Raw genomic sequence first — 14,710 nt, 5'->3', positions numbered from 1 at the left:
AGCAGAGAAAGACTTCATGCTTTTGTGCTATAGTCTGTTATAAGTAAAACATCATCAGGTCTGGCCCAAGGAGAAGGGTCGAGAAAGAGTTTGCTGTAGGGAGACAGCTCACAATGGTGCCAGATGCTTAATGTGCTAAGGTAGGAAGAATAGATTATCTGTAATCAAAAAATTATGTTTTGACTCTTGGCTCCTCTACAAACCATTTAACCCCTTCCGTGGTTTCAGTCTCTGTAGAGTGTGGTGTGCCTGTCATTTTGCACAACTCTTTTGAAAGCAGATTATTTAAAGTGACTGTTTATGGAGACGCCAGTAAATCACAGTTGTCATTAATACTGAGAAGGCTTTTTGGTAGAGTACATGGTTTATCCTGCAGTTCTGGCGAAGGTCCAAACCAGAATTCAGCAAGATCTGCTTAACAGTTCCAGGAACAGACAGCTAAGCAACTGAAACACAGTGCCCTGTCTCTTTTGAATGATGAATGAGCATTTGCTTATAGTTCAAAGAAATCTGGAATGCAAGTATTATGGACTTAGATGAAATGGAAAGCTAAGAAAAGTCTGTTTTAATTTTGATTTCTAGCCTTTTTTTTTTTTTGGAAGCCTTTGCCCAAACCCAGGGAAACAAATACGTTGGAACTTCCAGCCTCACAGTGAAATCAAAGACAGCCTGAATTGGTGAATGTTGAGAAGAGACAGCCTCCATCCCTCACATTGAGACTTTGCTAACAATATCAGCACCCAGGGGAAGCAGATGCCATATAAAAAAGTGAATTTCCCTGGGTGTGGTGGCTCACCTGCAACCCCACATCTGGGGAAAGAGAAGCTTGAGGTTTGTCTGACCAGCACACCGTGAGACCCTATCACAAGATGCAAAGAATACATCCCTTATTTATAGTCTACTTGACTTTTATAAAACGGATGCTATAATTACTGCTGCATACATGAACACTGTGTGTGGAAGGCTCCCTACTGATCTTATTACCTGTGACAAACTATAAGAAATAAAATAAAACGAGTCCAATTCTGGCCATTTGGCATCTAATTGTCTAGCATCTACCATGTTTCTCATTCAGCTTTTCTTACTTTTGACAAACTTTAAATACTTACTTAGAACTGTTCTACAGTAGACATTCCAGAGTCTTTTTTAAGGAATTAAAAAAAAAAGCAACCCACAAGTCAATACCTCACAAAAATGCTTTATAACCCTGCTTAGGGGTCCATGTTAACTGGAGAAGTTACTAGCCCTACCATTTATGTACATGAGCTCATGCAGGAATATACCTACAGTGATGTTTGCTTACATGAATCTCCCTTGCCTATGGAGTAGTTACCTATCTATTCTTTAATTATATACTGCTCACGTGCCTACAACATGTCACACACTGGGCACAGTACAACATAAACACAAAATAGTCCTTAGCAATGTGGAGGCCACAGAGAACTTGTGGTTTGGTTATACAGGCTTCCCATATGTATATATGATTTATCTACTAGTGTGACATTAAAGAGAAAAAAAACTCTACTGTGGCAATGATCAGCACTAGCTGTTGTCTAAAGCGTGCACCCACAGTTTTGCTTGTAAGAAGAGAACATTTTCTCACAGGAGAACATTAGATCAGAGCCTTCGAAGTGCAAGATAAGCCCCACCTACTCAAGGACCAGGAAAATTCCTGGAATGCTGGGAGTTGTAGTTCTTGGAAAATAGTGCCACATTGGAAAATAACATAACCAAATAGTTTTGTCCTTAAAAAGCCCTACAACATGTGTCTCATTGCCACTCATGAGAATTCCAGAGAGTAGTCCTGACCAAAGTCCATCCTGGTCAGTAATTAAAGCTTGCTTCAAATTTGGCTCAGAATTGTGGAACTGGTTTTTCTCTTGCAAGTCTCAGAATTAACAGAAGGTGAAAAATTAGACCCAAACAAACTTTATACAAATTCCCAGGAGCCCAGTAATAGAACAACAGGAAGAAGGCCAAGAGACAGCAGAAACCTATGCCACATGAAAAGTGACGTGCCCAGGCCACAGACACATTCATCCTAGAGACTCCACTGTCTTGCCTGACATAGTCTCTGGTTGCAAGACAGAACAGGGGTGTTTCCAAATCTCATTTGGGATAAAGCTAGAAAATAAACATTTGCAGAGTCATCCATAAAGCTCCCTTAACTTCAAAAGACTGTGAGAGAGCAGCATCCCTTTGAATTCTGTGATAAAGAACCAGACACATGATTCAGATTTCATGAAAATAAACACAACTCCATGGGGGGGGGGGGGAAGAGAAGCAGCACCTGAGAGCCAGATGCCCTTGGGTGAAGCCATGTGTTTATAAACCCACAAGTGCAGGAACTGTTAAGGCCTTCAGCCCACCCACCCTCCACCCCCGTCTCTCAGTCCATCTCAGAGCAGAGCCAGGCTAATTAGGATGGTCTGAGAAGCTTGGCTGGGTTTTATAACAACTAGACTCACAATCAGAGACACAGGAGTCATATGGGAGGGGAACAAAAGGGGAGGGGAAAGGAATGGAACATGGAGGAAAGGGAGGGCAAAAGAGAACAGGGGGGAGTATCTATGAAGGGAGAAGGGAAGAGGAAGGGGAGGAGAGGAGAAGGGAAATGGGAAAGAGGAGAAAGGAGAGGGGTGCAAGAAGAAATTGGGTTTTCTCCTCAAAAGGTAAAGGTTATGAACTCAGGACTCCATGTTCAACTGAAGTGTCTATCTTAGTCAATTTGGGCTACTAAGTCAAATATTCTTAGGCTGGGTGACTTAAACACCAAACATGCATTTCTCAGAGTACTGGAGGCTGCGGCAGACTTCCTCCTGCTTTGTAGATGGTTTTCTTCTCATTGGACCTCACAAAGCAAAGACGACAGAGTGGAAGCAGGCTTTCTAGTGTCACTTATGAGGACACAGTGTCTTCATGGGGGCTCCACTGCCATGACCTCAGCTGACGTTAGTCACCTCCAACAGACCCTACCTCCTAATATCATTACACGACATGTAGGTTTGGGAGGAACACAAACATTTGTATTTGAGGAGCAAGACTGCCCAATGACACTAAGCTAAAGGCCTCTGTTGTATCTGGTACACTGGTGTAGTTTATGAGCAAGGCCGGGTGGGGAGCAGTGGGAGGTTGGACCTGTAGCGTAAGACAATAGACATCCAGATCCTAAGGACACAAGAGGTTCTTTGGGGATGACGGTGGGTGAGTAACATCCCAAGGTTAGGGGTAATAGCATCCCTCTTCCCCTAGAAGTCTCACCTTGCCACATGGTAGCTAAAGATTTGCACTTCCAACTTCCAACTCGGCACAAGAAATCCTGCCCCAGAGGACCAGGACCAATGATGGACTCTCTCACCTCTCTCGAATTTCAGTTTCCATCTGTCTTCCTCTATAAAGGAATCCTTTATACTCTTTCTTTAATGTCCAAAAGCAGACCTGTGTCATTCTAGGAACAGCATGTTCGAAGGTGCTACACATACTTTGGTCACACTGCCCAAGCCGTGACTACGGTATCTTGTCTGTTAAGAAGTGCTCCAGAATGGGCTTTCAGGTATCATCAGAGGCTCCTTACATCAGTGGGCTTCTGAGTCAAGAAAGATGGCTGACTGGCACTCTGCAGGCTGAGTTGGGCAATTATCACCTCACAACCCCTGACTGTTGACTCTTCGGATCTGGTATATGCAAGCCTACCCGTCTTATCCTCCAGGTGGATACTTCCAGGAGTTTCTCCCACGGCATAGTATACCAGTTATCTATTGTATGAGCTCCTTGTACAGCTCTGAAACCAAATTACCTGAGAACAGTTGAAAGGGAGAAATAAGTTACTTTGGATAGTGGAGATGCCAGTCCATCATAGTAAGAAAGGTGTGGCACAGCTGAGCAGTCCAGGTTGTGACTAGCAGAAAGGAGAGAAAGGGAGAGATCACCTTTATTCTCATCCATCTCTCTGAGAGCCCAAATGGCTGGTTGGTGTCACCTCCTCAGGCGACCCTCTTCAGAAATGACAGGTGCACCCAGAGGTTTGCCTCTCTAGGTGATTCTAAATCCAGTCAAGTTACCCATGGAGCTCGACCACCACAGCCACTGAGAGAAATGATTTCATAACAGGTTTCCTCCATGGTCAATGTCCTTCTCCTACTGAGCCTTTTGTAGAAACTCACAGTAAAATAGACACCCTGCAAGATGGCTCAGCAGGTGAAGTTATCTGTGGGGTAAGGCTGACATCCTGAGCTGGATCCCAGGACACATACTGTGGAAGGACCAAACCAATTCCTACAGGGTATCTACTGACTTTCATGCACATGCCATGCCCTCCCCCCAAATAAATAAAAACATTAAGAAAACATACTGGAATGCTAAGCTAACATTTCATTCTTGCACAGCCTCTCTTCCTAATAATTTTAGGCAAGAAGATGTAAAAGCCCAATTTTAGGAAGTTATTGGTAAATTTTCAAAGTTCGAAACAGATGCAAAAGGAAATGAAATAGCCCTGGCAGCAAACTCTCAACTCCTAAGCAAAAGAGCCTAGACTGTACTAAATGTGATAGTCACTGTCATCTTCACAGACAGCTGTCTCCCACCCTATCCCCTCTGTCTCTGTTTCTGTCTCTCATTGACTGTCACTGGCCTCGTGTATTCTTGGGGAAGCCTAATGAGCAGGTCAAAGAGGAAAATGGATGCCCTGACAGCAGGCTGTGAGTGACAGTCTGAGAGCCCGGCTTAAAGCCATGGCTCAGGTACGATTTGAATTTTACGATCAATTGCAGCTGAGTCATTTTCTTTAGGCAAAGTTTTCTATTGCTCAAACTTTGCTCTAGGGGGAAAAAAAAGGTAAAAAAAAAATGATCCTTCCCCCATTTCAATTAATTTTTTTTGGTAGTATGGTGTGTGTGTGTGTGTGTGTGTGTGTGTGTGTGTGCTGTGATAAAAGTAATAATTTGTAGTAATCCAGTTAATGAGAAAAAGGGCACACCACAGTAAAGAACCCTGGGTATGGACCCTGGGCCAGCAAGGGTAATTTATGAGAGCTTGCATGGGTGATAACCCCATTCCTTCCTCTTTGCTAGTTGCTTCCTTCACTCATATTTCCTTATAGACCAGAACAGGAGGCCTGTATTTGCTGCCTGATGATTTCTTTGCAAATCTCTTAGTCTTGGCTAGGCTTGCAAAGCCACTATCAAACACCCCCGAAACTCACCTCCAGGCTACCTCTGAGCACTGGTGAGCCGTGAGCTCTGACCTCTGAGCACTGGTGAGCCGTGAGTTCTGACCTCTGAGCACTGGTGAGCTGCAAGCTTTCATTTAGGCTCTCTGCAGGCCAGAAAAGCTAGTGAGTTGCCATCTTAGACCAACTCCCTCTTGAGAACTAGGTTATCTTCATTTTGTTTCAGGAATGAGACCCCCAAACCTTAGGGGTCTGCCCTAAACACATTTAAATAAGGAAAACATTATTTAGACTATAGACAGACAGACAGACAGACAGACAGACAGACAGACAGATGCACCTCAAAAATAAATATGAGGTGTGAGGGGTCTTGAAAACTAAATATAGGAGAGGTAGTGAGTTAACTGGGGATATGGGAGTAGTTAGAGGAGGGAAAGCATCCCTCTTATTTTTGACAAGAGGCTTGGTGAATATTTGGATACAACTTGATTACCCAGATGCATGCAGAGTTTAAACCCCAAACCTAATGTCAATAGTATTAGCTAAGGTTGTGCAAAATGGCACAAGGAGTAGGGGCCCTTCCCCTAGACTTCACAACCTGGTTTGTCTTCCTCTGACCTTCTTACATGGTGGCATGAATGTACTCTTACCCACATTCAATAGATAGATAGATAGATAGATAGATAGATAGATAGATGTAAAATCAAATTCAATACTATTAAGATTGAAACTCAGTTTGTTGTGGTGGTTAATGGAGGAGTGAAGTGGAAACTCAAGGGGTCTTTGGAAAGTTGGTTGGATGGTGTTTTGCTGGGGCAAACACATGAAGGAACGTTTAGCTGAGGTGGACACAGATGAAAGGATGTTCTGCTAAAGCAAGCACGTGAAAGGACACATGATGAAGGATTCTTTGCTAATAACACGCAAGCATTAGTCCACCTTACATTGAGCTGCAATTGAGCTGCATTTGTTGGGACTCCATAGAAAGAAATACATCAAAAAGCTTTTGGTGGTGTGCTGCAGCTTCTTGCTGCTTCTGAGGACTCAGGCTGATTGGCAGAGTGATGTCAGCTAAGACAGACGCACGTGCTGAGGCAAGACTCGTGGAGGACACGTGATGTTTGAGAGGAGTATAAAAAGGACTCGATGAACAGTGACGGAGGCTGAGCTTGGCTTACAGAGCTGGCTGTGCAACACTTGTGGGTCTCGAGTCTTTGCTGACCTTCACTTCCCTGAGAGAGGCACAGCTGAGAAGTTCTTCCTGCTGGTCCCTCCTGTGGCCTCAAGCAGAGGCTGAGGCTTGGTTGTCTCTGCTAGGTAGTGCCACCGCTGCTGGTTCATGTTTGCTCTCCTGACTCTAAACTGGTGTATCCGTGAGGTGTTTGGGAGTGGATTGAGCTGCTGACCTGTGAACTGAACTGATGATTTCCAGGCAACATAGATGAGAGTTGCTCCAAAAAATATTTCTGAATAGGTCCACGTGCCCCGCATCCTTTCTTTCCTACTACCTCTGGTGGGTGATGGGCTACAAAAGAGGTTAAAGCATTTAAGAACCATCATTAAAATTAAACTTTGAAAAAATTAAAGTTATAGGTGAGTGTTTTGAGAAGTGATTAAAGTCATTGGGCTGGAGCCCCACACATCCTGGTAGCTCTATGAGGTCAAAGAGGCCACATGATATGCACACATGCCTCTGCCGTTTGGACTTTGCACCTCTAGAGCTATGACCCAAAGCAAACTTTTTTGTCTTCATAAAGGAACCTGCTTCAGGCATTTCGTTATAGCAGTGAAGCGATAACTAATACAATGGTGCAATGTCGGGAATGTCCTCTCTTGCTCCTCTGTCCCCAAATTAACAAGAGAAGTGCAAGCCAGGCACATGTGACGCTAATGTTTAAGGCTCTGGGATATGGTGAGATGAAGCCTCTTGTGGGAGGGATAAGAACAGGGCCATAGGGAAGAGGGAGAGTCATAGGATCAGGAGTTTCACCCTAGGCTGCACACTAATCATCTCAAGAGCTTTAACTGCAATGCCTTGGAGCTTTCGAGATGGACAAGAGAGCTTGCTGTACAAATTCAAATCCCAGCACCCACATAAAAAATGCTGGGCATGACCACCAGAGTATCTGTAACCCCAGCACTGTGCAGAGTGGAGTGAGACAGGAGGATTGCTCCAGGCTCAGTGAGGGACCCTGCCTCAAAGTAATATGACAATGAGCAAAGAGAGCTACAGCCAACTCCTGACATCCTCCTTCAGATTATGTACATGTATGTCTTCACTTGCATGCACATACCACACATATCACGCAGGTCCTCACAAATTCTATAATGCTTAGTTTCATAAACAGACAGGAAATTAATTGGCATGGCATAGACTTAAGGATCTTTTAAAGTTTCCCCGGGTGATTCTACCACAAAATGAATCCTGAGAGCCACCAAACTACAATAAGGCCACCTGTACCTGGTGACTCATACCACACACAGTAGGCTTGGGCAGGATTTTGAAGGATAAAATTATAGGTTGAAGATATAGTTAAGTGGAGGAATGTTTGAATAGGACGCAGAAGCCCCGAGTTTGGTCCCTATTGCCATAATGTGCCCACTGCCTGACTGTGGCTGCATAAGATGTCTACACAATGCATAAGCAGTAATATGTCTCATATATATATGACAGCCTAGAGAGTAGAGTATATGCTGTGTTTGGGGACATGAGGAAACGGGGAGAGCAGGCAGGAATAAGGCTGGTGGTGAGAGCCAGATCAATGTGCTAGTTTGTTGAAGGATTTTCACCAGAAATTGTAACTGGTCCTTGCTCACAGAGAGTATTTTGGAAGCCCAATTGGAATGGTCTGTAGGAAACAAAACAAGAGATGAAGGTGCTACTCACCATAGATCAGGCAAGAAATTACATGGCCTTGATCAAAGGTAACCAGCTCCACAGTTTGCCTGGAAATGTTCTGGTTTTCGGATTTAAAGTTTTGGTTAACTCTCTTGTCTCAGGTAAACAGGGCAGTGTAACCGTGGGCTTTTCCACCTGGGCCCTAATTCCCGAATACCAACCCAGACTAGCCTGTCACTTAATTATCCTATTTATTCTATTCTACGCCAGCTGCATGGCTGGTTACCTCTCCTCAGCTTCATACATCCAGCTTCCACTGCATCTGCATGACTCGATGGTGAAATTTTCCTACCTGACTACCTATTTCCCAGAGTGCTCTCGCTCTCTCTCTCTCTCTCTCTCTCTCTCTCTCTCTCTCTCTCTCTCTCCCTCTCTCTCTCTCTCTCCTCCCCCCCCCCGCTCCGTGTCCCACCTTCTAATACAGGTGATGCTTCCACACAGGACACAGGAGACTATGCCTACAGTACAGTTAAGGTCTTCCTTGCAGGTCTTCCATGAAGACCCTAATAATAGCAGTGGAAATGAGCCAAAGTTTCATGAATAGAGTTTAGAGATGTGAATAGTTAATTGGCTTGAAGAATAAGAGTAAAGAGAAAGGAGACAGAAAAATGAGGAGGAGGAGGAGGAGGAGGAGGCGGAGGAGGAGGAGAGGAGGAGGAGGAGGAGGCAGAGGAGGAGGGGGAAGAGGGGGAACAGCAGTGTCAGTAGCAGCAGTAATTCTGACTCCCCAGTTCTTAGCAAGGCAACGGATAAGTTGTTTCTCACCTCGACACAGACACGGTGAGGGAGGAGGTTTAGTAGTAGGTCCAAGTGGTATTTTAGGCTTTGTTTTAAACCTGCTCATTTTGTGGCATCTAAGCAACAACAGAACAAATATCTAAATATCTAAATATCACAGCATCTAAATATCAACCAATACACCGATTCACTTACTGAGCACCTACCAGGCACCAGGAAGTCAAAAGGTAAAGGCCCAAAGGGTGTTTGCCTTAGGAAGCACTAACTCCAGTGGGAGATGGAGGAGGCCACCTTAGGGAGCACTAACTCCAGTGGGAGAGGGAGGAGGCCACCTTAGGGAGCACTAACTCAAGTGGGAGAGGGAGGAGGCCAGTGAGTCGATCATGTTTTCTTTTTAATTTCCCAAGGCAGATATTCATCTTGGCTCTTACTGTTTTCTTTTCCTGACCTAATACCACCGCATGTAGGATGACCAAAGGCCTGCTTTTCCTGGGATGGTACCGATGCACACCTGCCACCTCCAGGTAATTTTAAGTAACAACCCTTCTCCCTTGTGGGAATATCCCCGGTTAAAGTGTGTACTGAGCTAACTATCACCAGCCTCTCTGTACCAGTTCAAGCACACTATTGATTTTCTATGTTCATTTTCTTACAATAGCTCTCTCTGCACAGATGCCTTTGTTCAGCAGGTATTGACTGCACTCTGAAGAGCCCACAAGCAAGGCTGAGGAAATGAAGCATATCCTCCTCTGCACTCTATAAAGCGTTCTCACCCAGAGACTGACAATTAATCAACCTGCCAGGGAGCTGGCTCTGTGAGTGGGGAGATACTGACTGGCATGAGGCAAAGCTATGCCGATGTGGTTTTACCAGTCAGGATGACATCACCTCATCTATTGAAGCTTCAATAAATGGCCTTATTTTCTGAGGGGGTAATAATATCTGCCTGGACTACTTTAGAGTATTTTCAGAAGCAAATTTTTGAAAGTATTTTCAAACTGTAAAGTGCCATACAAATATGATGAATTCTTTTCTCTTTCATTACTGAGTTTTGAAGAGGAATTCTACACGTAAAAATAAAAGCATATTTGCAGGCTGGTGAGATGGCTCATCAGGTAAAAGAGCTTGCTGTGCAAACCTGACACCCTGAGTGTCATTCCCAGTAGGAGAAGAGAACCAGAACCGTTGTCCTCTGGCTTCTCCATGTATGCTGTGGCCTGTGAGTACCAGACACACTCGAATCAGTACCGATGAATAAAATAGTCATATAAAAATGTAATGCACTTGAGAATCTATTTATAATTGACATTGTAAATGCGAACTGTGACTCTTGTGGATAGAAATATATAATGTGCATGTTGTACTGGCTGGTTGTGTGTGTCAACCTGACACGAGCTGGAGTTATCACAGAAAAGGAGCCTCCCTTGGGGAAATGCCTCCATGAGATCCAGCTGTAAGGCGTTTTCTCAATTAGTGATCAAGGGGGGAAGGCCCACTGTGGGTGGTGCCATCCTTGAGCTGATGGTCTTGAGTTCTATAAGAAAGCAAGCTGAGCAAGCCAGGAGAAGCAATCCAGTAAGCAGCACTCCTCCATGGCTTCTGTGTCAGCTCCTGCCTCCAGGTTCCTGCCCTGCCTGAGTTCCTGTCCTGACTTCCTTTGGTGATGAACAGCAATGTGGAAGTGTAAGCTGAATAAACCTTTTCCTCCCCAACTTGCTTCTTGGTCATGATGTTTTGTGCAGGAATACAAACCCTGACCAAGGCACGTGTAAAGTACATAAATTGTGGGCCAGGGACATTATGTAGCCAGTCAAGTGTTTGCCATGCATTCATGAGGACCTGAATTCAGATTCCCCAACACTCATGTAAAAATCCAAGTGCAATAGCATGTACCTGTGGTCCCAATGCTGGGGACATAGGAACAGGAGCATCCCTAGAACTTGCTGATCAGCCAGTCTAGCTAATCAGGATGCACTCATTGTCAGTCTCCCTGTGCATGTGCACAATACAGACAAATGTCCTCGCACACAAATGTGCTCACATGGACTTTAAAGCACAGAAGAATATAAGCCATACATACAAATGCTTTATCAGCATTAGTTAGTGGTATGAAAAATGACATTAGAGACTACTTTTATAAATGTTTTATGTAATAATATCTAACAGAACATTACAAGTAATAACATACCTTATCACATCATTTGAACTGGTCTCTATCACGCTTGATTGCCGTCATATTTAGTGTGTCTCATATTTAGGAAATTACACTGGAAAATAATATACTTATCATTTGGCTCCAGAAGGAAATCTTAGAGTAGATATACATACCACTAGAGAAATTCCCAAAATAGTAATAATCTATAATCTATAATCTATAATAATGAAAGGCTTCGATCACCTAGCCTTTTTTTAACCACTCAAGTCAATAGGTCACATTTCATAATTTCTACTTAGTAATAAGAAATCTGGACCAGGGAAGATGGCTCAGTGAATAAAGTGGAAACGTGAGCATGAGGACCAGAATGTGGGTCTCCAAAATCCATGTAAAGTCAAACAGGCTCCATGGCCTGCCTGTAATATGCTGCTCAGGAGACAGAAACAAGGAATCCATAGAGCAAGCTGACTCATTTGACGAGCTGGTTAGCTCAAGGTTCAACAAGAGACCCTGGCTCAATGTAAAGTGGAGAGCCATTGAAGAAACCTTCAACCACCAGCCTTGAGCCTACACACACACACACACACACACACACGAAATCAGTGGCTCAGAGAACCTGTACAACTTGCCCAAGAACAAACAGCAAGCTAGTAGCTAAGTAGCTAAGACCCAGGTTCAGTGTCAAGTTTGCCTAACTGCAGAATTCCTGTTCCTCTTTGAGGACAGTCATTTCATTTGCCAACATTTTCTTCAACAGATTTCTTTTATTATTATTAATTTATTATTGTTTTCCTTTTATGGAAAATAGATTTTTTTCTCACATAATCTATCTCAATTACAGTTTTTCCTCCTGCTCCTCCCAGTTCCTCCCCACCTCCCTTCCCATTCAAATCCATTCCCTTTCTGTCTCTCATTAGAAAAGAACGGGCTTCTAAGAGATAATATTAAAATATAACCAAATAAAATATAACAAGATAAAACAAAAGCTATCATATCAAAGTTAGACAGGAAAAACCAAACAGAAGGAAAATAGCCCAAGAGAAGGCACAAGAATCAGAAACCCACTTGTTAGCACACTCAGGAATCCCATAAAAACACTAAACTGCAAGCCGTAATGTTTATGCAGATGACCTGGTGCAGACATGTGCAGACCCAGTGCTCGCTGTCTCATGAACTCCATGACCTCATATGAGCTTCGCTCATGCGTCAGCAGGTCTGTAACCTGGCAATGTTAATGAAATAAATCCCTTAGATTTCAGTGAACATCCTTGATGAGAGTGTCTGGTCACTTTGTGTTTAGAGGTGACTCTGTGAGGACAACTAGTGCCAGACCAATGTCATCATTGTGCAAACCCCTGAAATGAATAGATGAACTGCTGACCAGAACCACGTGTCCTTCAAAGAGAATTCTTCTGCAAAGCAACACCAATGATTTGAAGTAAGCTGGAAATGTTGAGTTAGCAATGAGAATAAATACCCTGCCATACAAGAATCAGAGATCAAGGGTCAAATTGTGTGGGACAGTGGGCTATGAGAAGTTGCAGAACTCTGCTCCGGGCATGGGGAGATCCCAGTCTGAGGTCCCTCCGGGGCAGAGCTCCTGGATTGAGGGTGTTCGGCCGAGGCAGCTGGCCAGAGACCAAGTGGTCTCAGCCCTAGGGCTCTGCTGGGAGGCCGAAGAGGGACTGAGACAAGGGGCATATGGGCTGGACCAACCCGCAGCCGAAATGGATGAGAGAGAGAGAGAGAGAAAGAGAAAAAGAGAGAGAGAGAGAGAGAGAAGCTCTGGTGGCCCCATGGGGTGGATGAGAGTCTTGGTTGAGGCGACTCGCTTGGCTGGATCATGGCTGGCTCGGCTAGCTTGCTTGAGTTGACAGGCCTCCATGGCTGTAACACAGAGAAGTCCTCTGGTGGGAGATTAGGCGGCGGCTCATTAGTTGAAGGCCCCCTCTACGGTTCTCCACAGCAAGCCCCAAAGACACGAGGAAGTCCATGGTTTCAAAACGTTTATTGTGATGGCAGAAATTGGATGAAGCTATACCCAGTATCCTCAGGGCAGGCCTGAGATTAAATATCTTTTGGAAGGAGGAGGATCTGAGAAGGAATGCTTAACTGGATATGCCCTTTGGCCTTTAGATATCTCATTAATATGGAGATCTCTAGAGGCTCTTCAGTCTGTGGTCACATCCTCTACCTGTGCTACCTGTGCTACATGACCTGAGGCCACAAACCTTTCTTTGGGAGGAGCTGTGAATAAGTGAAAGGAACCAGGACCCAGGATCAAGGCCAAACTCCTACCATCTCTTTATAGTACCCAGGGTTTGAGGCCTGTGCTGGACCAGGTACCCAGCTGCCTCTCACAGCCCACCACCCCACAAAATTGAGTCAAGGGGCAGGTTGAAGTCTCTGAGAATGAATGGCATGTTCACCAATACCAACATTTTTCTACTCAAGCTATGCCCCTTATAACACTGCCTTTTTATGGACCCATCTTGACCTATGGGACTTAAAAGTATCTACAGAATGGCTATAAGTGTGATTATTAAGAATTAGCAGGCTCTGTGCTCCAAAGTTTAGAACATGTCCCCATAGCTCAAGGTGGATGACAATTCAGGTCTATAAACCCAACATTGCTGGTGTTTCCTTATTGCCCTGTGCTTTTGAACGTTTATTTGTCAAGACCTTGGCAATGAAATGAGGAGGGTACAGTTTTTATAAATCTGTCGAAGAAAACAAATGAATGTGCGTAATCTCCTCTGGCAACACACAGACGCCCATCTGTTTCTGATTAATCAGCCAAGTTAGCAGAGTTTCAAACCAGCCCTTGTCGGCTCCCACACCTGCTGGTGTCCAGCAAGATGTCACCCACCCGCTCTCTTGAGGTAGGCTTCTATTGCAAAATTGGACTGTATTTCAGCCCTCCACACTCTGAGCCCTATGCATCCCTGCTGGAAAATTAAATAGAACCAGTGCCCAAGGAGTGATTGTCCTTTGTGATAGGTCAGATACACACCAGTTGGAGGCATTTCACGGTAACCTTGGCTGAAAGCAAGGAGGCTGTAAGGCACTCAGAATGTCTGCCTACCCAGAAAGTAAGCACCTTAATTTCAGTTCCATTTTGCTGTGATGTGTCATTAGTGCATCAGTAGGACAATTTGGGGCAACAGGATAGAATGCTTTAGAATGACCCTGGGGAGAATTCCTCGAATGTAAGGGACAAGGCACAGGAATATTCACTGGGAACATGGTAATCACTGCCTTCCAAAGCATTTAGAGCACAGAGGTTGTGGGCAGGATTTAAGGGCCTTCCAAATTCACTTCTACAGATGAGAACTTGTCCCCACTTCACCAAATAGATTTAGAATTCCTTTCTAGGAAATGTTACCATATTAAACCCTAATATTTGAATACTGCTCTAAAATTTCCTAGGATGCTAATTCTTCCATCACATCATATATTATTTAATTTGCACATATTCTAGATATCATGAATCCTATTTCAGCATGACAAGAAGCCAGAGAGGAAGTGTGACATGACTGCAGGCTCCAGGCAATGAATTATACAAGAGGCTTTGTTTGCGGTGCCTGGGGAAGGGAGAGCTAAAGGACAAGTAGGAAGCATGTAGCACAGACAGTTGTCCTCAAAGAACGTTTCTCTATATGGCAAAACTTCTAGAATAGGATTTGTTTCTAGAATATTCTGTGATGAGCAGCCTTAAAATGAGCATATTCAATGAAGTCTGAATATATCA

The 14,710-nt window shown here is 44.2% G+C and overlaps 1 protein-coding gene across 1 annotated transcript in view; it reads right to left on the bottom strand.

Annotated features, from left to right (window-relative positions):
* Positions 1 to 14,710, bottom strand: part of Fam107b (family with sequence similarity 107 member B) — a 206,771-nt gene that overhangs the window by 165,012 nt on the left and 27,049 nt on the right. The gene's annotated exons all lie outside the window — the stretch shown is intronic.

The sequence above is a fragment of the Grammomys surdaster genome, unplaced genomic scaffold, assembly GCF_004785775.1.
Source record: "Grammomys surdaster isolate TR1022 unplaced genomic scaffold, NIH_TR_1.0 146, whole genome shotgun sequence".
Classification (NCBI taxonomy): Eukaryota; Metazoa; Chordata; class Mammalia; order Rodentia; family Muridae; genus Grammomys; species Grammomys surdaster.
The sequence above is the reverse complement of the archived record's forward strand: the minus strand, read 5'-3'. Positions and strand labels throughout refer to the sequence as shown.